The sequence below is a fragment of the Pongo pygmaeus genome, chromosome Y, assembly GCF_028885625.2.
Source record: "Pongo pygmaeus isolate AG05252 chromosome Y, NHGRI_mPonPyg2-v2.0_pri, whole genome shotgun sequence".
Classification (NCBI taxonomy): domain Eukaryota; kingdom Metazoa; phylum Chordata; class Mammalia; order Primates; family Hominidae; genus Pongo; species Pongo pygmaeus.
In genome coordinates, this window is record NC_072397.2 from 33611428 (window position 1) to 33639176 (window position 27749).

General features: G+C 41.2%; 1 pseudogene; it reads left to right on the forward strand.

The window, feature by feature from the left end:
* The window catches only part of LOC129025749 (testis-specific basic protein Y 2-like), an 83037-nt pseudogene that overhangs the window by 18728 nt on the left and 36560 nt on the right, over positions 1 to 27749 (forward strand).

A 27749-nucleotide genomic window follows, 5' to 3' on the forward strand; every position in this document is an offset into this window, starting at 1 on the left:
CAGAGAGCCTCAGCAAACACAAGTTTTGACCACTATGGCTGGGTCAATCTAAAATAGCTCATCTCTTCTGATTTACAACACAAAATATAGAAAAATAAAGTGAAACAAATAAAATCAAGAGAAAAAAATTTAAAAATAAATTTAAAGTAATTAAAAAATAGTAAGGACAAATAAACTGAAATAAAATAGACCAAAATAAAGAGAAATGTAATTAGGATCAGGGAAAATAAATGAAATGAAGAAGAAAATAAATACAATAAACTTAAGAGAAATAAACAGAAATGAAATAATTTGCAATAAAATAAAATTTTATGAATCAGGAGAAAAAAATAAAAATTAAAAATAAAGATAAAGATGGAGAAATAACATAAAATAATATAAAGGGATAAGAATGGAAGTAAATAAGATAAAAAAGAAATTAAATAAAATGTTTCAAACAAGACACAAATTGGAGAACATTTGAAAGGAAGAGACGATAATATAAAACATAAAACATAGAGACAAACTTAAATGCATAGAAAAAATGAAAGTAAATTTAAAAAAAAACAAAATAAAGAAAAAGAAAAATATACAGAAAAAAAAAGTTAAAAAGCAAAAAAAGACCTGGGGATAACCTACAAAATATTTCATCCAACAATAGCATAGTACATATTTCTATATACATTTGGCACGTTTTCTTAGATTGACAAACTTTTAAGCTAGAATGCAAGTTTTAGCATATTTAAACAGATGGTAATCACAAAAAAATTATTTCTGACTACAATAAAATATAACCGGAAGTAAAAACCAAAGAAAACTAGTATGTCTGTATATATATGAAAACTAGACAAATTCTTGGGCATACTGTTTTTCAAGAGTTAGAATAGGCAAATTTCTTTTTTTTATTCTTTTTATTTTTTTAATTATTATTATTAATATACTTTAGGTTTTATGGTACATGTTCGCAATGTTTTACATGTTAATTGTTTCGATTCACTCAGGCTGCTGGCAGAAATATTACAGGGAAGTGTTAGGAAAAGTTATAAGGAATAGTAACAAACCTTTTTGGAAGGCTAAAAGGCTAAAATTATTATATAGCTTGTAATAATTGAACAGGCTGAAGGCAACCTGTTCTTACCTTAAAGCATTAGGCCATAGGGTAAATACTAGGGACAATTGATGCTTCTCCAGTTAAGTCTGTTTATGCTCCTCCATTAACTAAGATGGCTCTCTCTGGGGAGGTAGATCAGAGAAATTGCTCCCAGTGGTATTTACTTTAGACTATGGTACCTGAGGTTTAATCATTAATAGAATGATTCTCTTAACTATGTTAATTATCCACAAGGGTGTTTACTCAAAACTTCTGTGATTAATTCTATACTAAATAAAAGCCTGGAGTGTGAGTTGCTCGGGGGGCTGCCATTCTTTACAGGACTCTCTTTGGAGTCAGAGTGGCCTCAGACCCTCTGCTGGACTGGCAAAGCAGAATGTCTGTGTGTCAGGACAGTTTATTCACCCATCACCAGGTCAAGGGTCTGCAAGGGACAGACCCCTGAAGCTACTGCCCCCACAAAGGGAGCACTACCTCAACTGGTGCCCCCATGTAAGGGCAGCCAGGGCTGTGCAGAAAGAGCTCCCTGTAACTGGAGCCCATTGTGTGAGGCAATCTGTGAGGGAAGTGTGAGAACCACTCTCATGAGGAAAGCTGTGGAAGAAGAATGAGGAATGTGATGGACTCCCTGAAAGCAAAGGTGGAAAAAGAATCCACGTGGTGAAGTCAGTGACTAATCAGTAAGTCATTGGTACCCACTTGAGGTTACCAAGTTCTGGGGGAAGTTGAGTCAAACTGAGATATTCTCATGGGACAACACTTATCAGCTTAACAGAAACAGTATATAAAAGTGTTGAAACAGTTGCTTAAGGCTAATGGGGCATCAGTTTTGCAGGCTCAACTGAGGGATATAATGCAAACTGTTGTAATCCTGAGAGGTGAAGCTGGCTGGGCTTTGGGTTGGGTGGGGACTTGGAGAACTTTTCTATGTAGCTAAATGATTGTAAATGCACCACTCAGCACTCTGTGTAGAGTTAACTGGGTAAGGGACTTGGAGAACTTTTCTATTTAGCTAAAGGATTGTAAATGCAGAAATCGGTGCTCTGTGTCTAGCTAAAAGTTTGTAAATGCACCAATCTGCACTCGGTAAAAACAGATCAATCAGCACTCTGTAAAACGGAACAATCAGCAGGATGAGGGTGGGGCAAAATAAGGGAATAAAAGCAGGCCACCTCAGCCAGTAGCGGCAGCCTGCTCGGGTCTCCTCCCACGCTGCGGAAGCTCTGTTCTTTTGCTCTTTGCAATAAATCTTGCTGCTACTCAGTCTTTGGGTCTACACTAGCTTTATAAGCTGTAACACTCACCATGAAGGCCTGTGGCTTCACTCCTGAAGCCAGAAAGACCAGGAACCTGCCGGGAGGAACAAACAATTCTGGATGCACCAACTTTAAGAGCCATAACAATCACTGCAAAGCTCTGCAGCTTCACTCCTGGCCAGCGAGACCATGAACCCACTGAGAGGAAAAAACAGTTCCAGATGTGCCACCTTTAAGAGCTGTAAAACTCATTGGGAAGGTCTGCAGCTTCACTCCTGAAGTCAGCAAGGCCATGAACACCTGAAGGGACAAACTCTGGACACACTGTCTTCAAGAACTGTAGCAGTCACTGTGAGGGTCTCTGGCTTCATTCTTGATGTCAGTGACACCAAGAACCCACTGGAAGGAATCAATTCTGGACACTTTTTGGTGACCACAAAGGGACTATTGCCTATTGTCAAGCAGTGAGTACCATCAACCCCTTGTGCTTGCTATTCTGTCCTGTTTTTCCTTAGAATTCTGGGGCTAAATGCCAGGCACCTGTCGGCCAGTTAAAAGTGACTAACTTGGTCACTGGACTAAAGACTTGGGTGCCAGGCTTTCTGGGAAAGGGATCTCTAACAACCACCAAATCTTCAGAGTTGGGAGTGTTGCTTTACTTGGAACTAGCTTCCACTTTTCCTGTGCTTCTGGGCTGAGCTGAGGGTCCATAGGAAAACCATTCAGCTCCAGGGTCCCGACAACAAATTGGTTGACCCCACAGCCATGAATGGAACTTTTAGAGTCATGTCACCCAAGAGAGACTCTCTCATGTATCCTGTCTATCCTGACCCTTGCCTCCTGGGTCCTAATGCCTGTCAGACAATCTTCCTCTTGCTTCTCTTCTCTGAGACTAGTCCTGCTTCTAAAAACCACTCCCTGTCTCTGGTGTTTTTCTAGTTTCTCCTGTAAGAATGCTTTCTAGTGTAATCCCCAGGACTCTATTCCCTTCTTCTGGCACTCAGGCTCAGCAATCAGAAAGACATAATTTTTGCCCAAAGTCCCATTATAGTGGGGACTATCTGGAATTTTAAGATCCCTCCACAGAAAAACAGGCCTAAAAAAACCTATTCCTGAAGCTACGATATGGGATGCCTCAGAAATTTTATCTTTCTTATTCATATAAGTGAGGACAAAAGACATCACTCTTCCAACTCTAGAGATCAATTCCCTCCCTCAGGGTATGGCTCTCCACTTCATTTTTGGTGCATAACATCTTTATAGGACAAGGATATAGTCCCAGTACTAACAGGATAATGCTTAGGACTCTAACAGGTTTTTGAGAATGTGTCAGTAAAGGCCACCAAATCTGACTTTTCTCAGTCCTCTTTGTGGTCTAGGTGGACAGGAAAGGCTGCAGGTTTTGTTGTGGTCCAGGAGGAAAACTAGTGTTTCTGCTGCTGCATTGGTGAGTACAACTATTCTGATCAGCAGGGTTAAGAATCCATTGTGAGTTCTTAGGCAGGTGGAGAAACAAACAAACAAAAAGAGTGGGTCTTTTTGTCTTTCAGATGGGAAACACTCAGGCATTAACAGAACAACACTTGAAATGCATCCTAAGCCATTGGGAGCAATTTGACCCATAAGCCATGAAAAAGAATCGGCTTTTTTTTCTGCACTATGACCTGGACCCAATATTCTCTCTCTGATGCAGAAAAATGGCCACCTGAGGGAAATATAAATTATAATACTATCCTGTAGCATGACCTTTTCTGTAAGAGGCAAGGAAAAGGAGTGCAGTACCCTGTGTCCAAGCTTTCTTTTCACTGAAGGAGAATACAAAACTATGCAAAGCTTGCAATTTACATCCCACGGGAGGACCTCTCAGCTTATCCCCATATCCTAACCTCCCTAGGGAAAGGAAGAAACTCCTTCTGCCATCCTTGAGTGGCTAAGGGAGGTCTTAAGAAAATATACTCCCCTATCACCCAAATCACTCGATGGTCAATTGATTCTAAAAGATAAGTTTACTACCCAATCAGCCACAGATATCAGGAGAAAGCTCCAAAAGCAAGCCCTGGGCCATGAACAAAATCTGGAAGCATTACTAAACCTGGCAACCTTGGTGTTCTATAATAGGGAACAAGAGGAACAGGCCCAAAAGGAAAAGTGACATCAGAGAAAGGCTGCTGCCTTAGTCATGGCCCTCAGACAAACAAACCTTGGTGTTTCAGAGAGGACAGAAAATGGAGCAGACCAATCACCCCATAGGATTTGTTATCAGTGTGGTTTACAATGACACTTAAAAAAAGATTGTCCAATGAAAAACAAGCTGTCCCCTTGTCCAAGTCCACTATGCCAAGGAAATCACTGGAAGGTGCACTGCCCCACAGTGCAATGGTTCTCTGGGCCAGAAGAACACAACCAGATGATCCAACAACAGGACTGAGGGTGCCTGGGACAAGTGCCAGCTCATTTCATCACCCTCACTGACCCCTGGATATGCTTATCCACTGATGGCCAGGAAATTGACTTCTTCCTTGACACTGATGTGGTTTTCTCAGTGTTAATCTCCTGTCCTGGACAACCATCCTCAAGATCTATTACCATCCGAAGAATCCTGGGACAAGCCATAACCAGGTATTTCTCCCATCTCCTGATTTGGAATTGGGAGACTTCAGTCTTTTCACATGCCTTTCTTGTTATGCCTGAAAGTCCCACACCCTTATTAGGGAGGGATATATTAGTCAAAGCTGGAGCTGTTATCTACATGAATATGGGGAACAAGTTACCCATTCGTTGTCCGTGGCTTGAGGAGGGAATTAACCCGGAAGTTTGGGCCTTAGAAGGACAATTTGGAAGGGCAAAAAATGTCTGCCCAGTCCAAATCAGGCTAAAAGATCCCACCACTTTTCCTTATCAAAGGCAATTTCCTTTAAGGCCTGAAGCTCATAAAGGATTATAGGATATTGTTAAACATTTAAAAGCTCAAGGCTCAGTAAGGAAATGCAACAGTCCCTGCAGCACCCCAATTCTAGAAGACCAAAACCCGAACAGTCAGTGGAGATTAGTGCAAGATCTTAGACTCATCAGTGAGGCAGTAATTCCTCTATATCTAGTTTTACCCAACCCCTATACCCTGCTCTCTCAAATACCAGAGGAAGCAGCATGATTCACAGTTCTGGACCTCAAGGATGCCTTCTTCTGTATTCCTCTGCACTCTGGCTCCCATTTTCTCTTTGCCTTTGAGGATTCCACAGATCACAGTTCCCAACTTACAAGGACCGTCTTGCCCCAAGGGTTTAGGGATAGTCCTCATCTGTTTGGTCAGGCACTGGCCCAAGATCTAGGCCACTTCTCATGTCCAGGGACTCTGGTCCTTCAGTATGTGGATGATTTACTTTTGGCCACCAGTTTGGAAGTCTCATACCAGCAGGCTACTCTAGATCTCCTGAACTTTCTAGCTAATCAAGGGTACAAAGTGTCTAGGTCAAAGGCCCAACTTTGCCTACAGCAGGTCAAATATTTAGGCCTAATTTTAGCCAGAGGGGCCAGGGCCCTCAGTAAGGAATGGATACAGCCTATACTGGCTTGCCCTCACTCTAAGACATTAAAACAGTTGTGGGGGTTCTTAGAATCACCCACTTTTGCCAACTATGGATCTCCAGATACAGCAAGATGGCCAGACCACTCTATACGGTAATCAAGGAGATCCAAAGGGTAAATACTCATCCAGTAGAATGGGAGCCAGAGGTATTTTAAAATACCCTTTAAAACCTTAAAACAGGTCCTAGTACAAGCTCCAGGTTTAAGCCTTCCCACAGGACAAAACTTCTCTTTATATGTCACCAAGAGAACATGGATAACTCTTAGAGACCTTACTCAGATTCATGGAACAATCCCCCAACCAGTGGCATACCTAAGTAAGGAAATTGATGTAGTAGCAAAAGGCTGGCTTCACTCTTTATGGGTAGTTGTGGCAGTGGCTGGCTTAGTGTCAGAAGCTATCAAAATAATACAAGGAAAGGATCTCACTGTCTGGACTACTCATGATGTAAATGGCATACTAGGTGCCAAAGGGAGTCTGTGGCTATCAGACAACAACCTGCTTAGATACCAGTTCTACTCCTTGAGACACTGGTGCTTCAAATACATACATGCATTGCCCTCAACCCTGTCACTTTTCTCCCAGAGGATAGGGAACCAATCAAGCATGGCTGCCAACAAATTACAGTCCAGACTTATGCCGCCCAAGATAATCTCTTAGAAGTCCCCTTAGGTAATCCTGACCTTAACCTATATACTGATGGATGTTCACTTGTGAAGAATGGGATATGAAGGGCAGGTTATGCCATAGTTAGTGATGTAACCATGCTTAAAAGTAAGTGTTTTCTCCCAGGGACCAGTGCCCAGTAAGCAGAACTACTGGCACTTACCCGAGCCTTAGAACTGGGAAAGGGAAAAAGAATAAATGTGTACAGATAACAAGTATGCTTATCTAATCCTACATGCCCATGCTGCAATGTGGAAAGAAAGGGAGTTCCTAACCTCTGGGGGAACCCCTATTAAATGCCACAAGGAAATCATGGAGTTATTGCGCACAATGCAAAAACCCAAGGAGGTGGTAATCTTACACTGCCAAAGCCATCAAAAGGGGAAGGAGAGGGGAGAACAGCAGCATAAGCAGCTGGCAGATGCAGGGAAAGACCAGCAGAAAGGAAAAAGGGAAAGAGACAGAAAGTCAGAGTGAGAGAGAGAGAGGAAGAGACAGATGGACAAAGAGGGCGTCAGAAAGAGAGAGATGAAGGAGAAGTCGAAGAGAAAGAAAGAGATATGGAAATAGTAAAGAAAAAACAGTATACCCTATTCCTTTAAAAGCCAGGGTAAATTTCTAAATATCTACCCAGCCAAGGCTTATTCTTCTTATGTGGAACGTCCAACTATATCTGTCTCCCCACTAACTGGACAGGCACCTGCACCTTAGTTTTTCTAAGTCTCAAGATTAACATTGCCCCAGGAAATCAGGCCCTATCAGTGCTCCTCAAAGCTCAAGTCCATCATTGCAGGGCCATACAACTAATACCCCTACTCATAGGGTTAGAAATGGCCACTGCTACCAGAAGCAGAATAGCAGGTTTACCTACTTCATTTTCTTACCACCACACACTCTCAAAGGATTTCTCAGATAGTGTGTGAGAAATAACAAAATCTATCCTTACTCTACAATCCCTGCTAGATTCTTTACCAGCAGTGACTCTCCAAAACCACAGAGGCCTAGACCTCCTCACTGCTGAGAAAGGAGGACTCCGCACCTTCTTAAGGGAAGAGCATTGTTTTTACACTAACCAGTGAGGGATAGTACAAGATGCTGCCTGGTGTGTACAGTAAAAGGCTTGTGAAATAAGACAACATCTTTCAAACCCTTATACCAACCTCTGAAGTTGGGCAACATGGCTTCTCCCCTTTCTAGGTCCCATGGCAGCCATCTTGCCACTACTTGCCTTCAAGCCCTGTATTGTTAACCTTCTTCTCAAATTTCTTTCCTCTAGAATTGAGGTCATCAAGCTAGAGATGGTCTTACAAATGGAACCCCATATGAGCTCAACTAACAACTTCCACCAAGGACCCCTGGACCAACCTCCTAGCCCTTTCACTGGCCTAAAGGGTTCCCCTCTGGAGGACACTACAACTGCAGTGTAGTTCTTTGCCCCTATATCTAGAAGGAAGTAGCTAGAGTGGTCATTGTCCAATTCCCAACAGCAGTTGGGGTGTCCTGTTTAGAGAGGGGATTGAGAGGTGAAGCTGGCTGGGCTTCTGGGTTGGATGGGGGCTTGGAGAACTTTTTGTCTAGATGAAGGATTGTAAATGCACCAATCAGCACTCTGTGTCCAACTACAGGTTTGTAAATCCACCAATTAATGCTCTGTGTCTAGCTAATTGGGTAGGAGACTTGGAGAACTTTTCTGTCTAGCTAAAGGATTGTAAATGTACCAATCAGCATTCTGTGTCTAGCTAAAGGTTTGTAAACACACCAGTCAGAACTCAGTAAAAATGGATCAATCAGCACCCTGTAAAACAGACCAATCAGCACTCTGTAAAATGGACCAATCAGAAGGATGTGGGTGGCGCCAAATACAGAAAAAAGCAGGCCACCCGAGCCAGCAGCAGCAACCTGCTTCAGTCACCTTCCATGTTGTGGAAGCTCTGCTCTTTCAGTCTTTGCAATAAATCTGCTGCTGCTCACTCTTTGGGTCTGCACTACTTTTATGAGCTGTAACACTCACTGGGAAGATCTGCATCTTCTTCTTGAAGTCAGCAAGACCAATAACCCACTGGAAGGAACCAATTCTGGACACAATCCCAAGACCATGGTTCCCCGAAAAAGGAACACTGGATGTAGAACTCTGGGAATAAGTGGCGATAAATCTTCAACATCAGACACAAAGGCAAGAGGTCCCAGCAGTTATGGGCTTTAATTAGAGCAGTCCTGTCTCCGTTATACACAGAACAGCCTATAAAAGGGAAGGAGGAGGAAATGTCACCTGCCTTATCACCTCCTCTTCCGTCAGCCCTAATATCACTGGGCCAAAATAACAAAGAAGAAACAGAGGTTTTACTTGAGTCCTCTTCTTCAATATGTAAGAAAAAAGACCAGGAATACGCTCCAGCTATTAGACCCTGTCTTAAGCTGGCAGCAATAAAAGGAGAGTTATTAGCCTGCCCGGTAATGCAAAATTCAGCAAAGTAATCAGGTACATAAACTGTTAAGAATAATCATTAAAAGCCAGAGCCACAGGGTCAGGACAAGGAAGCAGTAAGTAGAAAGAAAAACTCCACCCACACTGTGACAGAAACAACAAAGAGCCAAGCTGCAGCCAGAACTAGCCTGCTGTGAAGGGGTCAGAAGCACATGTGACAAAGCCCACCCAGGCCACATGTGTCCTGCAGCTGGGGAAGCGAGCCAGCACAAGCGAAAAAATGGCACAGGCAAAAAATGGCGACTTTACAAATGTAAAGCAGCCACAGCACCGAGACCTGCCTGCTCCTTTTTCTAGATCCACAGGCTATCCAAGACAAAATCTCATGTGCTCCTTGTTTACAAGCAACATCTCAGATTATAGTTCTCAGCTAAAATTTAAGTAAAATGTAAGAATTATAAAACCTCTTTCTAATAATGTCCACTGTTGTTATCTCTCTTCCATCCTGATGAGGCTCACCAAATTCAATTTAAGTAAAACAGTAACGTTTAAAGGTTGAGACATTACAAACAACCCATGAGTTAGCTTAGAAACAGTTAAAAGCAAACTTTGCTATCTAGTAGAAAAAAATTTCCTGATTACGAAAGTATTCATTTTATGGATGATATTCTACTAGCAGCCCCAACGGAGCCAACACCTTTAAATTTGTTTAATTCTGTCATAAAGAATATACAGCTGAAAAGTTAGTCATTGCACCTGAAAAAGTACCCATGTCCCCTCCTTGAAAATATCTTGGATATCTGTTAATCTCCTGGTCAGTAAGACCTCAAAAGTTTAAACTAAGTACTAACAACTTACACACCTTAAATGATTATCAGAAATTATTGGACAAATTAACTGGATTTGTCCCTTTGTGGGAATTCCTACCAATAAACTACAAAACCTGTTCTCTATCTTAAAGGGCAACCCAGCCCTCAATTCCTCCAGATATTTAACCCTTGCAGCAAAAATGGAAATCAAGGAAATTGAGCAAGCCATCTTTCAAAGGCAGCTAGATCGCATTGATCCATGGTATTCCAATCAGCTATTTATTTTTTCCACCTAACACTCCCCTACAGGGTTACTAGGACAAATGACTCCCAGGCTATGTTTCCTAGAATGGTTTTTTTGCTCCCATACCGGGACTAAAACACTGTCTCCTTATATTCAGTTAATTACTAAAGTCGTCTATTCAGGTCACAAACATTAAAATCAGTTGCCACATAACGGATATCATCATGATTCGTCTAAGTAAAGAGCAATTCAAAGCTGCATTATCTTTGTCAATACACCCACAAATCATTTTATCTGATTACATGGGGCAAATAGAGCACATCCTCCCTACTGATAAACTCCTTCATTTCTTATCTCATACTCCGGTAATAATGTCTACAAAAATAGTTTACTCTCCTATAACTAATGCTTTAACACCATTTACTGATGTGTCTGGCAAACATGGAAAAGCAGCAGTCTGGTAGAGACCATATAATTCAATCATGCAATCTGAGTTTACTAGCACACAGAAAGCTAAGGTTACTCTGTTTATTTGTTAAAAGAGGTTTACAACCTTAACTCTACTCTGGAGCGAGGACTGTTTACTCCTTCTCCAACTTCAGCAATTGACTAGATCAACATACAAGTCACATTTTTATTACACACATTTGAGCCCACAGCTTACTTCCTGGCCCATTGGCTTATGAGCAGTGATCAAGCAGACCTACAGGTTATGACAGCATTGCTAGACCAAGCCACCTAATTGCATGAATTTTTCCACCAAAATTGAAGAAATTTACCAAATTACTCAGAGACTGGCTAAACAAATTATCCTACAATGCCTGGATTGCCAGCTCATAGGTAAGTCCCTTCCTTCAACAGGTGTTAACACTTGGGGAACAGAACTTAACCTGCTATATAGCAAACAGATGTTACACCCATACTTGAATTTGGAAAACTTAGATATGTACAAGTATCTATTGATACCAACACTCATTTAATTGCTGTCCAAGATCAGAGAGATACAGAAAGTTTAAAGAGAGAAATAGAGGGAAAAAGAAAGAAAGACTAGAAAAATCAGAGGTCAAGGTTACAAAAAGTAAGACAAAGAAAAGAGATAAAGAGAAAGAAATGTTAGAAAACTTAGGCATTACCATTCAGGACATAGGCATGGGCAAGGACTTCATGTCTAAAACACCAAAAGCAATGGCAACAAAAGCCAAAATTGACAAATAGGACCTAATCAAACTAAAGAGTTTCTGCACAGCAAAGGAAACTACCATCAGACTGAACAGCCAACCTACAAAATGGGAGAAAATTTTCACAACCTACTCATCTGACAAAGGGCTAATATCCAGAATCTACAATGAACTCCATCAAATTTACAAGAAAAAAACAAACAACCCCATCAATAAGTGGGCAAAGGACATTAACAGACACTTCTCAAAAGAAGACATTTACGCAGCCAAAAAACACATGAAAAAATGCTCACCATCACTGGCCATCAGAGAAATGCAAATCAAAACCACAATGAAATATCATCTCACACCAGTTAGAATGGCAATCATTAAAAAGTCAGGAAACAACAGGTGCTGGAGAGGATGTGGAGAAATAGGAACACTTTTCCACTGTTGGTGGGACTGTAAACTAGTTCAACCCTTGTGGAAGTCAGTGTGGCGATTCCTCAGGGATCTAGAACTAGAAATTCCATTCAACCCAGTCATCCCATTACTGGGTATATACCCAAAGGACTATAAATCATGCTGCTATAAAGACACATGCACACGTATGTTTATTGCAGCATTATTCACAATAGCAAAGACTTGGAACCAACCCAAATGTCTAACAAGGATAGACTGGATTAAGAAAATGTGACACATATACACCATGGAATACTATGCAGCCATAAAAAATGATGAGTTCATGTCCTTTGTAGGGACATGGATGAAATTGGAAATCATCATTCTCAGTAAACTATCACAAGAACAAAAACCAAACACCGCATATTCTCACTCATAGGTGGGAATTGAACAATGAGAACACATGGACACAGGAAGGAGAACATCACACTTAAGGGACTGTTGTGGGGTGGGGGAAGGGGGGAGGGATAGCACTGGGAGATATACCTAATGCTAGATGACGAGTTAGTGGGTGCAGTGCACCAGCATGGCTCACGTATACTTATGTAACTTCCCTGCATATTGCGCACATGTACCATAAAACCTAAAGTATAATAATAATAATTTAAAAAAGAAAAAAAAAGAAAGTTATAACCATTAGAACGCACCTTTATTAAGGAAGGTTATAAAAGAAATAAAGTTAAAGCATGTCAAAAATTGTCTGTGAAAGTCACAAAAAGATTATAAAAAGAAAACTATACAGGACATGTTGTATAATTCTGTTTTGAAAGTCTAAGCAAGTTTTAAAATGTTAATTGTTAACCAAATTCTCTGAGTCAACATATTGGCTAAAGTTAAAGATGTGTCATCCAGTTTTTCTGTAAGCTGGACATTAAAAGCACAAGCTGTTTAACAAAGATTATAAGAGATCTCTTAGCACAGGTACAATCTCTACAATTTCCAATACACCAGCACCAGCCAAGACACTGCATCCTCATCAAAGGATTAAAAGAAGAAAAAACTTGAGCCAGCCTAGGAGAGATCCTGCAAGATGATGCAGCTTTATCAGAAGAAGACGACTCAGAAGGCTAAACAAATGCTGCCCCATTTTTACTCTCTCACTTTGTCTACTACCTGTATCTGCCAAAATCTATTAAGCCCATCTTCTAACCTGCTTTACTCTACCCAAGTACTTAGACTAACACCCCCTTTCCAGCTTCTAACAACACAACTGCTTAATTAAAAGGAAATTAACATTCTCCCAGTGAGGTTCCACATTAATACCTTACAGTGAACTCAGATGACAAGTAACTCTACAAGTCACTCTGACCGGAAGAAGTGTTGCTAATTATACTCATGATTGTTTTTTGTTATTTGCTATTTCTATGATGCAAAGCTGGAATAAGATCAGTGACCACCTCGCCTGACAAACCTATGACTGCACGTATCTGTGCTCTGCAATCAAAAACCCGATGCAGAAAAGAATGAAGGGGAGGATTTTGTAATTCACTCAGGGTGATGGCAGAAATATTAAAAGAAAATAATTAGGGAAAGTTATAGAATAGTCACAAACTTTTGGAATGCTGAAAGGTTGCATAGCTTGTAATAATTCAATGAGCTGAAGGTAGCCAGTTTTAACCTTAAAGCATTTGGTCATAGGGTAAATACTAGGGCCAATAGAGGCTTCCCCAATTAAGCTAGTTTACCCCACCTCCATTAACTAACCTTTAAGCCAGATGGTCCTTTCTGGGGAATGTCGATCAGGGAAATTGCCCCCACTGGTATTTACTTTAGACTGTGATAACTGAGGCTTAATTATTCAGAGAACTATTCTCTTAACCAGGTTAATTATCCACAAGTGTGTTTACTCAAAGCTTCTGTTATTAATTCTATACTAAATAAATGCCTGGAGTGCAATCTGCTCAGGGTGCAGCTGCCACTCTTTACAGGACTCCCTTTGGAGACTGTTAGTGTCCTCAGATCCTCAGCTGGACTTGTGAAGCAGAATATCTCTGTGACAGGGTACTTCATTCATCTGTTGCTGGCTCAGGGGTCTGCAAAGGACATACTCTCTGCAGCTAATGCCCTCATGAAAAGAGTGGTGTCTCAGTTAACGGTATTAGAAATGATCTACAGGTCAATAAGTACTCTTTCAAAAAGCCAATAGTTCTTTTTGCAGAAGTAGTAAAATAGTCTAAAATGTTTGAGTCAATATTTAGCTGTGTCACCCAGGCTGGAGTGTAGTGCTATAATCATGACTCACCATAGCCTTGACATATCAAGCTCAATTGATCCTCTCACCTCAGCGCCAGAAGTAGCTGAGACAGCAGGTGCATGCCACCATGCTCAGCAAGTTCTTGTATTTTTTGTAGATACAGGGTTTCACCATATTGCCCAGGCTGGTGTCAAACTCCTGGTGTCCTGCAATCCACATTCCTTGGCTTCCCAAAGTATTAGCATCACAGGAGTAAGCCCTCAAATATTGCACTATAATTTACATAAACACTCAAAAACAAACAAGCAAATCAAAAAAATAAAGTAGCAAATCAACTTGGGAAAAAAAGAATACCCTTAGATAAATATTTTGTACCTCAAAACATATTGCCAAGTTACAGTAATCAAAATATTGTGGTGCTGGCATAAAGACAGTTAAATAAATGTTGAAACAAATAACAGAAGCCAGAATGAAACCCACATGCATAAATTCAGCTTATCTTAAACAAAGGTTCTAATTTCTCGTGTTACAGAACATTCTCCTTCAGCTAAATTGGGTTCTTGTCACATGATAGGAAAGATTCGGCTCTGGGACACTCCTGAAGGATAAGGAGTAGAGCTGATTGGGTTAAAAAAAAAGGAAAAAAGAAAAACTCTCAACTAAGTGAGTGGGAGTCATGTTTACCAGGCCCCCACCTCACAGATTGCAGAACACCTGACCATCGCACAGGAACTGATGAAGCCAGGGTCCTCCTCCCTGCACAAGGGGTAAAATTTCCATGGCCTTCCAAGGATCCACTCCCTTCCCCCAGTGTTCAGATGGAAATTAGTCCAAGAGAATCTGTTGGAAAAAGGCAGGCTTCATCTGGGACAAGCACTCTGATTTTTCAGCCTTCGGGCTGTTTTAGGCTTGAAGATGGGATTTTGTCCACGACCCTTGGATGTTTTCTAACTCTTATTTTCCCCTCTAAATAAGTACATCTAACTGCTGTTAGAATAAGGATAAAGGTGAGAACAAAAACCACTTTTAAGTGCTTCCTGATGACAGGGAACACTGTTGTGAAAAAAAACAGCAGTCAGACCTTCCTTAGAGGCCTAAGTGTCCCCAGTGAAAGGGGCCATTTTCTCAGGCTCTGGTAGTGTGGCTGTTTGAAGTTTGATAGCCTGAAGGTGAGGAGAATCAAATTGTGTTATTAAAAAACACGTATTAAAATGAACCAAGGGAAAGGTGGAAAAGACAGCTAAAAATATCCAAGGTCTTTCACAAGTTTGCATAGGGAGAGGGAGGTCAAGAGTCCAACAGGAAACAGAAAGAAGGAAAGAGAGAGAGAGAAAGACAGACAGAAAGAAAGAAAGAAGGAAAGAAAGAAAGAAAGAAAGAGAAAGACAGAAAGAAAGAAAGAAAAGAAACGAAGAAAGAAACAAAGAAAGAAAAGAGAGAGAAAGAAAGAAAAGATAAAGAAAGAGAGAGAGAGAAAGAAAAAGAAAGAAAGAAAGAGAAAAAACAACTTTTATCCTGTTGACAGGATATCAGTCTTCTGGGTTCTTTCCTCCTGGGTCCAATCCTAAGCCACCTAGTTTAATATTTGGGAAATTAACTCTTCCAAACTTGGAGGATGCATTGAAGGGGAATGTCCCAAAACATGGAGATATGATTACCTATCTGTAAACAACAAACAGAGGAGAAAAAAATGAAAAGTAAGCATTTTTTCAAAGGAGTTCCAAGGGTTCAGGATGCATTCAAAAGGGGTATAGGCTAAAAATGAATGGCTACTTATCTTGAAAGAGAGAGAGGAGCATGAGTCCCTGGCTCCTTTCTCTTCCTAGCAATTACCCAGGGTATGTTGAGCTATAGGAGAAAGAATATTCTTTTTCCCACTTCAAACCTTGTATCCCCAAGTCCCAGTGATTGTAACAGTGTGCCTCCCATGGGTGTCGAGGCAGCTTTCACCAATGTTAACAGGGATGCCTAAGCGGGTGGATATATCCACTCTTACCCATATGTGCCCTATCTTCCCTGCTGTCAGTAGCTCTGGAGTTCATTAGACCTCATTTATGGCATGGATAGTAGGATAATCTTTATCCATGAAATCGGGGGCTTGGCTTAATCACTGGGAATTAGTTATGCTCACCGGCATTGTGCTTTTTTACCTCCATTATCACCTGCCTCTATGTTTCTCAAATTTTCTACTTTTTTCTATGGTGACAACCAGAAGCTTAGAATTGAGGCTGGGACAAAAGGGCATTCAATGGACCCTTTATCATGAGCTGAATGCTAAGATGAAGCTGTGGAATTGAGTTCTTCTACAAGGGTGAGAAAAGAATGACTGTGACATACTGAGGAAACTAGTGGCTACAGTTGTGCTTCATTAAATTTAGGTGGGCACCCTATATATTCCCATCACTCTGCAGAATTTGCAGGATAATTGTCCAGAACTAGAATGTTAATCCAGATTTTTATGTTACCAATTCCTTTTGTTTATTGTGGGCTGCAGTTGAAGATCATTAGCTGGGTCACAGAAATAAGCAAAGTTGGTCTAAAATATAGGCAGCAATGCAAAACTAATGAGTTTAGAATTTAATGACAAACATATAATAAGTTGTGAAACATAAACTTTATCCAGTCATCTTATATTAAAATACAAATCATGATAGGACTGAGTTGTTTGTAAAGTAAGCTTTATTCTGCTACTTGGCCTGATTATTTGCATAAAATGCAGCAAGAATAATTATTTCTAGGTAGGTCTTTTACATTGGCTTTGATGGAAGAGTTACATCTTCAGGGTGATGGGCCCAGCAATATGTCATAATTATCTCTTTCTGCAGGACACAGGCAGAAAAGTGACATCATCTGGGTGCTGCACCCTGCAATACATCAAAATTTATATTATTGGCATGGAAAAACAGCCCTCATTTTATCCCAGTATTGGGCTTAGCAATATGTCACAACATCCCATTGTAAGGACTAAGGCAGAAGAAAACAGACACATCACTTAGAACATGGGCTCAGATATATGACCCATGTCCCAAGTAGGCAGAGCTGAGGCAGAAGAGAAGAGTCATATCACCTAGGTGCTTCCCTAAGTATATAACACAATCTAACATGTGAGGAGAAGTCAGGCAAAAGAGTCACTTCACCTTTATGCTGGTTCCTGACTAAGCCTTGCCAACAGGGAGGATTTAGACATGTCACTGAAGCCAACATCCAGGTGATTGACTCTTCTCCAAGAGTCCCACCAGCAAGGAGAATTTTGAAATTTCACTGGACATGCACCCACTTAAATGATGTGACTTTCCTTACTTTCTTCTCCCTCCCCACAAGTGGTAATGTGCCATATACTTGAGAACAAATAAAAGGCCTAATAATGACTCTTGTACCAGGAACCAGGTCATGTGCAGGACTGTGACTCTCAACACTGAACGTTTTCACAGGTGTTATTCTGACATTTATTTTTGCCCAGCTCTTGAGTCCTTTAATAACCCTGCCTATTTATACTCCGGATGTAACATTTTTACATATAATTGGGCCAAAACCTTGGTGATTTGACTTTTGTCTTAACAGTGTCCTCCGAAGGGATCATAACACATCTCTGGACCTATGATCTAGGTTATATGACTTTCCTCTCCTGACTGCACGCTGATTAAAGTGAAGACTGTGGCATTTCTAAGCACTACATCCAGATGATATGACCCTTTTTCCTGGGTCATTACAACAGAGGGCTTTGTGATATATCTCTGCACCCATCATTTAGGTGATACGACTCTCCTCTCCTGCCTGGAAACTCTTCACAAGTAATGTTACACCATAGTGCTGGGCATAACATCAAAGTTCTGTTACTTCTCCGTTGGGGCCTTGCATACAAAGAGAATATTGGAATATTTCTGGCTCAGGATTTAGGTGATGTAGTGTCCTGCCTATTTAGTAACCACAGACGGTACGGTGACATATACCTAGACACAGCTAACAGGCATGATAGTGACTCTCATATGTGGACACAGCCAATAGGAGAAATTTTGACTCTTACAACTAGGTTTAGAGACATGAGTGACATGAAGCATCTCCTACTGTTAGCAATGTCACAGAAGATTACAACACTCACGCCTTCTTTATAACACCTGTAAGTTGTATAGAGAGTGTCATAGCAGGTCCTAGGAGAAAGAGCAAATTGTGAGTCTCGTTTGGATACCCAGCTGACTGTAAGGATTTTCACAATCACAGATGTATAAAAGCTACCATTCTACATGAAAAAAAGACACACATGGCATTACAAGTCTAATCTCTAGAAATTTATTTTATCATGACTGTGATATAAAACTTTTCCATGTGCTTTTTTGATTTCACTATTTGGACTGGTTCCAGCCTACACATGGAATTTTGATATCTACCTGGGCCAACATTAAAGTCTTGTGATCCTTCTGCCTGGCCTGCTCTCAGTAATAATTGTGACATCATTGGATCCAGTACTTAGGTGACATTACATGCTTGCCTGCCCCATGCCCACACACATCCTTGTGACATAGTATGTTGTCCATCACTGAGGTGATATAACTTTCCCTCTGAAATGGGCCCTGCACACAGTGCAGGAGAGTAACATACTCAAAAGCCAGGCACATGGGTAATGATACATTTTTTTGCCAGGGCCATTCACAAAAGATAAGATTATGACATTTTACAGGGCCTATTATACAGGTGATATGACTCTGCTGCTTAAAAACTGCCCACTGGAATAGTGACATATTGCTAGACCAGGTGACAAAGGTGATTGTACTCTTTTTCCAAGACCATGGTTTCAGGAAGGTTATGTGACATATATCTGGGCCTATCACCTAGGTGATGTGAACTCCTTCTTAGGCTGCCCACATGGAGCATTGTAACATAAGGTTGGAACCTGTTCCTAGGTGATATAACTCTCTTGCCTAGGTCCTTTACTAAGGGGGATTTGTGAATATCTCAGGACCCAGGACCAGGTGATGTGGTTCTTCAGCCTGGTTTCTTCCCACATATTAAATTGTGACCTATACCTAAAGAAGCACCTAGGTAATATGACTCACTTTTTTTGCCGGAGCCCTGCGTATTAATGACTTTGGGTCATATCATTGAGCCCATGACCTAAGAAATTTGACTCACTTCTTCTGTCTGGAATTGTACAGTGGGAGAATTGTGACATATTGAGAAGCCCCGTACTTAGGTTGTGTGACTCTCCTCTTCTTGCTAAAGAGTGCCTACGAACAGGGCTTTGGCTGTATACCATGACCCAACACCCAGGTAATATTATATTACTCTTCTGCCTAGGCCATGGATAAAGAGGGAATTGTGGCATATTGCTTGGCCCAGCACCCTAAGAATGTGACTCTTCTGTCTGTGTCAGTGCCACAGAAGGTATTTTGACATATTTTTGCTCATTCTGTAGGTATTTTGGCACTAATCAGTTTGCTGTGTTTCTTCCACATGTTTTTGTGTCATATTGTGGGTTCCAGCCCCCAGTTAATGTGACCCCATTTCTTAGGCCCTGCCTGTGGAGGGCACTATGATATGTTCCTTGGCACAACACCTAAATGATGTTAACCTTCTTCCTAGTTTTTTGCCCACAAATGGGATTATGGCATATACTTTCCTTCAGCTCAAAGGCATGATGATCAAGCTTATTGTGGGATTAAACCGATAGGAGACATTTTACCTTTTACCCCTAGGTTTAGGTCAATGGTTAAGTTCCTTCATTTCATATTTGTTCAAAGATCACAGAATTTCACAACATTAACTCATATCCTACATTTACAAATCTTATTGTTGAAGTCCTGAATTGAACACATCAATAGAACCAAAAGTTCGAATTGTGACACTCGTAAGGGAATCTGACTACAGGTGAAATGGTGAATCATTTCTACACCCAGCTCACAGGCCTAATAACGGTCTCAACCCTGATGCCAGCCTATAGAAGACATGTTGCCTGACATACCTCGGTTTAGGGCAATATGTAAGATTATGAGTCCATATAAGCATGTAGCCCACAGAAAGTTTTGCAAGACTCATGCATGTTGCATAAAGTTTTCAGAAGTTGTAGAGAGTATCATACAATGGCAAGCACACTTGGGAGTTTGTGACTGACATATACACAACTAGATAACAGTTAATGGTGTCATGCTTAAAGATGAGGAGATTATGCCATCTCCCTTGGCTTAGTATAGCAGTATTGAGACTTTTTGGTTTAAATTATTTTCCATGAGGTCATTGTTACATATCACTGGATCAGAACCATGAAAACATGACTCTTCTGTCTTGGTCCTGCAAAGAGCAGATATTTTCACATATCTCTGCACCTATTGGTTAAGTGACATTTCTCACCTGCCAGCCTGCCAGTGCCCTTCCCACAGGGGACACTGTGACATATTGCTAGATATAGCATCTAGGTAATGTGACCCTCCTCTCCTGCATGGATCCTGTTGACTGAAGAAATTGTGACATACCACTGAGGGAAAAGCCTAAGTGACATGGCTCTCTTCCTTGTCGTGTACTCTGCCAAAAGAGGGAATTATTACATATTATTGAGCCCAGCATGCTTGTGGTGTAATTATTTTTTTTTTCTTTGAATATGTCTACATTGGGAATGGTGGCATATTACTTGAGGCTATACCCAGGTGATGTGGCTCTTCTTCCTGGTTTCTGCCCACATGTCACATTGTGACATATAACTAGAGAAGGATATAAGTGATATAGCTCTTCTTTTCTACCTGAGCCCTGCATACAGGAGCACTGGGATGTATCTCTGAGCCCATGACCTAAGTGAAGTGACTCTCTTCTCCTGCCTGGTCTTTACAATGAGAGGATTGTGACATTGCTGAACCCAGCACTCAGGTTATTAGAGAAAGAAAAATGTTGACCTATTGCAGGGCCCAGCACACAGAAAATGTTACTCTTTTGCCTGGGTCCTGCATATATGAAGAATTATGGCATATTTCTGGGCCCAGCCCCCTAATAATGTGACTCTCATGGCTGACCCAAAGCCACAAAAGGTGTTTTGATATATCCTGGGCTCATTCTGTCGGCATTTTGGCTCTCACTTCTAGGTTGTTTTCTTCCACATATGGGATTTTGTCATACTGCAGTTCCAACACCCAGTTGATGTTACTCTAATCCCTATACCCTTCTTAGAGAGGACATTGTGACATGATGCTTGTCACAGCACCTAAGTGATGTTACCTTCCTGACTCACTTTTTGCCCACAAATGTGACTATGTCCTCCTATACCTTACTTCACTTAACAGGCATGATGGTCAAACTTATTCTGGGATTCAGCCGGTAGGATATATTTTTCCATTCGTTACTAGGCTTAGGGAAATAGATGAGGTCCTGGGTTTCATATTTGTATCAAACTCAAAAACTTTACACTAACTCATAATGTATACACTTCTTGGGTTGTAAAGAGAGTTTTATGAAAGAGATCAGCAAAAGTTTAGATTGGGACTCTCCATTAGGCACCCAGGTGAAAGCAAATGTCGTCACCATCCCACATGTACAAAGCCCACTATTAAGTTCCTAAGTCTAAAAGTGAATCGAGAAGAAAATTGGAATTGTGATCTTCATATGTTGATCTGGCCTCAAGTGGGATAGTGACTCATTTTTGGATCCAGCTTACAGGCAAAGTAATGGGTCTCATCCCTGAACCCAGCCTACAAAAGATATGTTGACTATCATATCTGGGCTTAGGGCAATATATAAGATAACGAATCCACACAAGCATGTTGGTCTCAGAGTGGTTTACAACTCTCATGAATGCTGTACAAAGCCTTTGAAAGTTGTAGAGGGTCATGCAATGATCCAGGAAACATGTGAGATTGTGTTTCTCATATTCACACCCAGCTCACAGTGAATCGTGTCACTCTGAAAGACAAGGAGTTCTGGCACATAACAAAGCCTATTACCAAGATGTTGAGACTTTTTGGCTTAAATTCCTTCCCATGGATTCACTGTGACATATCACTGGGTTAGAATCATAATAATGTGACTCTTCTGCCATGACACTGCCAACAGGGAATATTGTCACATATCTCTGGGCCTATAAGCTAGGTGATTTGTCTCTTCTTTTTGTGCCCTGTCCCCAGAGGACATTGTGAAATATCAGTTTACATAATATTTAGAAAATGTGACTATCCTCTCCTGCCTGGGCCCTGCTCACCATAGAAGTTGTGACATACCACTGATTGCAAAACCTAGGTGATGTAGCTCTCCTTCATATTCTAGACTCCTCCAAAGGAAAGATTATTACATATTGCAGAGCTCAGCACCTAGGTGGTGGAACACTCCTCTTTTTCTTCTTTCCTGTCTATAGTGGGTTTGGTGACATACTATTTGAGGCTGTACCAATTGATGTGACTCTTCTGACTGGACCCAGCCAAAAAATGAGTATATACTGTATCACTGGCTCAGCACTCAGGTGATGTGGTGTGACTCTTCTGATTAGCCCCAGACTACAAATAAGATTATACAATATAACTGGCTCAGCACCCAAGTGATGTGACTCTCCTGGCTTTTTTCTGCTCACAGATCCAGTTGTGACATGTACCTGGTTTAAGCACACATGCACAATAATAATTCTCATACCTGGACCCATCCAGTAGAGATAACTGACTCTCACAGCCAGTCTCATGGCCACTGGTAAAGTCCTGGGCTTTTAACTTGTATAAATTTCATGAAGGATTATAACACTCAGGTATATCACACAAAGCGTTAATGATACAAAGAGTGTAATAACAGAAACCAGCAATGAGGTGAGAACCCTTGTATGCACACCTAGCTGACACGATTGACATTCTCACACATGAACAGGGCCTAGGAATGAGGTAATAAATCACACACATAAAAAGCAGTCAAAGATTGAAATAATTACTCTCATACATGGATCTGAGTCACAGGTGGTTTGGTAACATATGAACCATGATTCAACACACCTGTGGTGCTGACTCCCCTACTGGAAAACCATCTTCAACTGAGATTGGGGCTCTTATACATGGATCTTGCTCATTGTTGAGATTGTGACTCCTCTACTTCAACCCAACTCACAGAAAAATTGAATCATTTACACAAAAGAAATACTTGTGGGGGATGTGAAACTTATTTCCAAATCTTTCTGAGAATATAAAAGGGAGAGGTAACTTTGCCTAGCACATGAATAATCTGACTCTCTTTAGTAATCCCAGACTAGATTGTGCCATATGTGAAACAAGCACCTAAGAAACATATAAAAGTTTCCAGAGCTCCCACTGCAAAGGTCACTTTTATATATCACTGAGACAATCACCTGGGTGATGTAAATTATCTGCCTGAAAACTACCTATAAGAATTGTGTCTTAAATCTAGGTCCATACGTCATTGTGACATATATCTGCACCAGTTGCCTAGGCTAAGTGGTTCTCCTCTCTTGCCAAAATTCTGCCCACATAGTGGGTTTTGATATGTCACTGCAAGCAGCATCCAGATGATGTGGCTTTTGGGCCAGGGTCCTGCCCACAAAGTGTATTGTGACATTTTACTGGACCCACACACACATGGCTGATGTGACTTTCTTGCCTACTCTCTGGCCACAGGTTACATTCTTGCCTGCAGCTTGCCCACCAAAATTATCGTGACATATTTCTGTGTCCACCTCATGGGTGATGTAACTTTCCTCTCTGGATGGGCCCTGCACAAAGAAAAAGTAGTGACATGATTCAAGACCAAGAACACTGGTAAGACTACTCTTTTGCCAAAGCCATGCCCAAAGGAGAGGATTCTGATGTACCTCTGGTTATGTGGCTCTCCTTCCTGGGTATTGCCAACCTGGAGCATGACGTGTTTCTACACCAGGCACACAGGTGATGGTACTCTTTTGCCAGGGCTATGCTTCATAGAGGACTTTGTGACATATCTCTCACCTTATCACCTAGGTGTAGTCAATTCCTCCTTGGGCACTACCCACATGGAGCATTGTGGCATAAGCAGAGAACCTGCATGTAGGTGATGTAACTCCATTGTCTGGCAGCTGTTCTAAGACAGCCTTATGCAATATCTCAGGATGCAGAACCCAAGCTATGTGGCTCTCCTGTCTGTTTTCTGCCCACATGTTACATTGTGATATATTCCTCAGGAAGCACCTAGGTGATATGAATGTCCTTGAATGCCTGAGCCCTGCCTACTGGGGTCATTGGGATACATCTCTGAGCCCATGACCAAAGTAATATGACTCTCTTGTACCAGGGCCTTTAAAATGGTGGGATTGTGACATATTTCTGAGCCCAGCATTTACAACAGGTGACTCTATTCTTTTTTCTGAACCATGACCACAAAGAAATTTTGACCTATTGCACACAGATGATGTTATTTTTCTGCCAGAGTCCTGAATAAAGATAAAATTATTGCAGGTGGTGGGCTGACCACCCTGATGATGGTACTGTCCTACCTATGCCAGACCCACAGAGAGTATTTTTGACATGTCTTCAGCTTACTATGTAGGAGTTTTGGCTCTTATCCGTTGGCTAGTATTTTTCACATGTGGAATTCTGTAATATTGCTGGGTCCAGCACCCAGTTAATGTAACAAACCTTCCTAGGTTCTTCCTAGAGTGGGCATTGTGACATGTTGATTGCCATATCACCTACGTGATGTTACTTATTTTTCTAATTTTTTGCCCACAAATGGGATTCTGACATATACCTTGCTTCAGCTTAGAGGTATGATGGTCTCTTATATTAGGATTCAGGCAATAGAAGATATTTTGCCTCTCATCACTAGGCTTAGGGCAACAGATAAAATTCTGGGTTGGAAATTTGTACAAAGTTCACAGAAGTTTACAACACAAATTTGTCTTGTATAAACTACTTCGGTGATGCAGAGTTTCATAACAAGGCCCAGCAAAGAGTTAAGATTGTGACTGTCAATTACACACCCAGGTGAAAGTAAAAGTTGTCACTATCCCACATTTACAAAGCCCACTGTTGATGTACTGAGTCTAACAAGTGAAAAGAATATAAAGATAAAATTGTGGCTCTCATATATGGATCTGGCCACATGTGTGATTGTGACTCATTTTTGACCAAGCTCACAGACATTCCTGACATCAGCCTAAATATGAGATGTTGGCTATCATACCTGTGTTTAAGGCAATATATAAGATTGTGATTTCATATAAGCATGCGGGCCTCAGTGTAGTTTGCAACTTTCATGCATGCCGTATTAAGCCCTCATACATTACAGAGTGTGTCATATCATGGCCCAGCCCACACATGACATTATGACTCATATACACACCAAGCTAACAGTTAAAGGTATCACTCTCAAAGATGAGGAGATTTTGTCTTATCGCTGGTCCTAGTACCCAGGTGTTAAAACCTCTGCATAAATTGTTTCCCGTGTTTGCATTTTGATATATCGTGGGTTCAGAATCATAATAATGTGACTACTCTACCTGGGCCCTGCCAACAACGTATATTATCACAGATCTCTGAGCCTATCAGCTAGGTAATTTGTCTATTTTACACGTGCTTTACCCTCAAGGAACATTATGACATCTCTTGAAGTAGCATCTGGAAATGTGACACTTCTTCCTGCCTAGGTCCTGACCACTGAATGAATTGTGACATACAACTAAGTACAAAACCTAGGTAATGCAACTCTCTTCCTTATTCTGGAGTCAGGCAAAAGAGGTAATTATTACATACTGCTGAGCTCAACACCTAGGTGGTGTGACTCTCCGTTTTTTCTTCAAACCTGTATACAGTGGACATGATGCCATATTACTTGGTGCATTACCCAGGTGACATGACTCTTCTGACTTGGCCCTGCCTTTGAAGGAGTTTATAATGTATCCTGAGCTCAGAATCCAGGTGATGAGACTCCCCCACCTTGCTTCTGCTCGCAGATTAAATTATGACATATAACTGGGTTCAGCTCACATGCACAAATAAAACTGTCATACCTAGAACCAGAAAAGAGAGATATTTTGACTCCTATAGCCAGTCTTATGGCCACAAGTAAAGTACTGGGTCTCCTAATGGTATAAAGTTCACAGAGGATTATGACACTCTGGCATATTGTATAAAGCCTGAGTGGTAAAAACAGTGTTATAACAGGGAACAGGAACGAGGTATCATTGTGACTCTTGAGTGCACAGCCAGCTGACCCAGTAGTCATTCTCACAAGACCAGGGCCTAGAAATAAGGCATTAAACCTCACAAAGAGAGCAGTCAAAAGTTAAAATTGCTCCTCTTCTATATGGGTAGTTTGGTGATGCACGATTGAGCACATCTGTGAGGCTGTGACTCCTCTGCTGGAACACATTATTCAAGTGGAATTGGGCATCTTATACATGAATCTTGCCCACTGTTCAGACTGTGACTCCTCTGCTTTGACAGGAAGTGTTGACTTACACACACAAATCCAGAACTTGTGCAGCACTGTAAAACTTATTTCTAAATATTTACTAGCATGTGGTGACGACATAAAAGTTAGCTGAGCCCCTGAATAATTTAACGACCATACACCTAAGTATAGATGCCTGGGTGTGCATACAAAGGGCAATTTTACATATTACTGGGATCAGCACCCTTGTGATGTGAAATACTTGCCTTATCCCTGCCTATAAAATGCTTTATGGCTTATATCTAAGTTCATCATGTAAGTGATGTGACTCCATTCTACTGCCTTGGCCCTGCACTTATGGTGCATTGTGACACGTAACTGGGTACTGCACCCAGGTGATGTGACTCTCCATTTTGAGTTCTGCCAACAGAAAGCTTTGTAACATATCATTTAATTCAGCACCTAGGTGATGTTTCTCCTTTCTTGCATGGCTCTGACCAAAGGGGAGATTGTGACTTTGCTAAACCCAGCACCAGGTGAGATCACTTTTATACTTTGGTTTTGCACATAGCGGCCAGTGTGACATATGTCTAAGCCAATTGCCTAGGTGAAGAGGGTCTCCTCAATTACCTAAGCCCTGCCCACATGGGGGATTTTGATATGTCACTAAAACCAGCATCCAAGTGACGTGACACTTTTTCCAAGGCCCCGCTTACAAGAAAGATGGCTATATCTCACTGGACCACCACCCACCCAGGTGATGTGACCTTCCTCCTTGCTCTCTGTTTACAGGTGATATTGTGCCATATACCTGAGACCAGACAAAAGGACTAATCAGGACTCTTAAATCTGGACCCAGGTCATATGCAAGATGGTGACTCCCATTCCTGGAACTGTCAACCAGTGTTATTGTTATATATACCTTTACCTAGCTCCTGAGCGATTTAATAATCCTGCCTAGGTGTAGCCCACAAATGAGATTTGGAAATATACTACTCAGGTGAGCAACTTGGTGATTTGACTCTCCTGTCTTAACAATATCCTAAAGAAAGATTGTAACATGTCTCTGGACCCACCATCTAATTACCTGACTCTCCTATCCTGCCTGGACCCTGCTTCCACTGAGGATTATAGCTTTTCTAAGCACCGCATCTAAATGATGTGACTGTCTTGCCTGGCCCTTTCAATGGGACACATTGTGACATATCTCTGTGCCTATTATTTAGGTGATATGAGACTCCTCTTCTGTCTAGACTCTGCCCACAAGGGGCATTATGCCATACATCTGGGTGTAACACCCAAGTTACAAAACTTTTCAGCCACGAACTTGTCTACAGGAAAAATAATGGAAAATTCCTGGTTCAGAATTTAGGTGACTTAGCTCTCATGCCTATTTCATTACCACAGAGTAAATTGGGACCTATACATGGGCACAACTTACAGGTATAATGACTCTTGTATGTAGACCCTACAAATATAAGTAACTGAATTTCTAACTTACTTTAGAAACATGAGTAAATTATCTGGTCA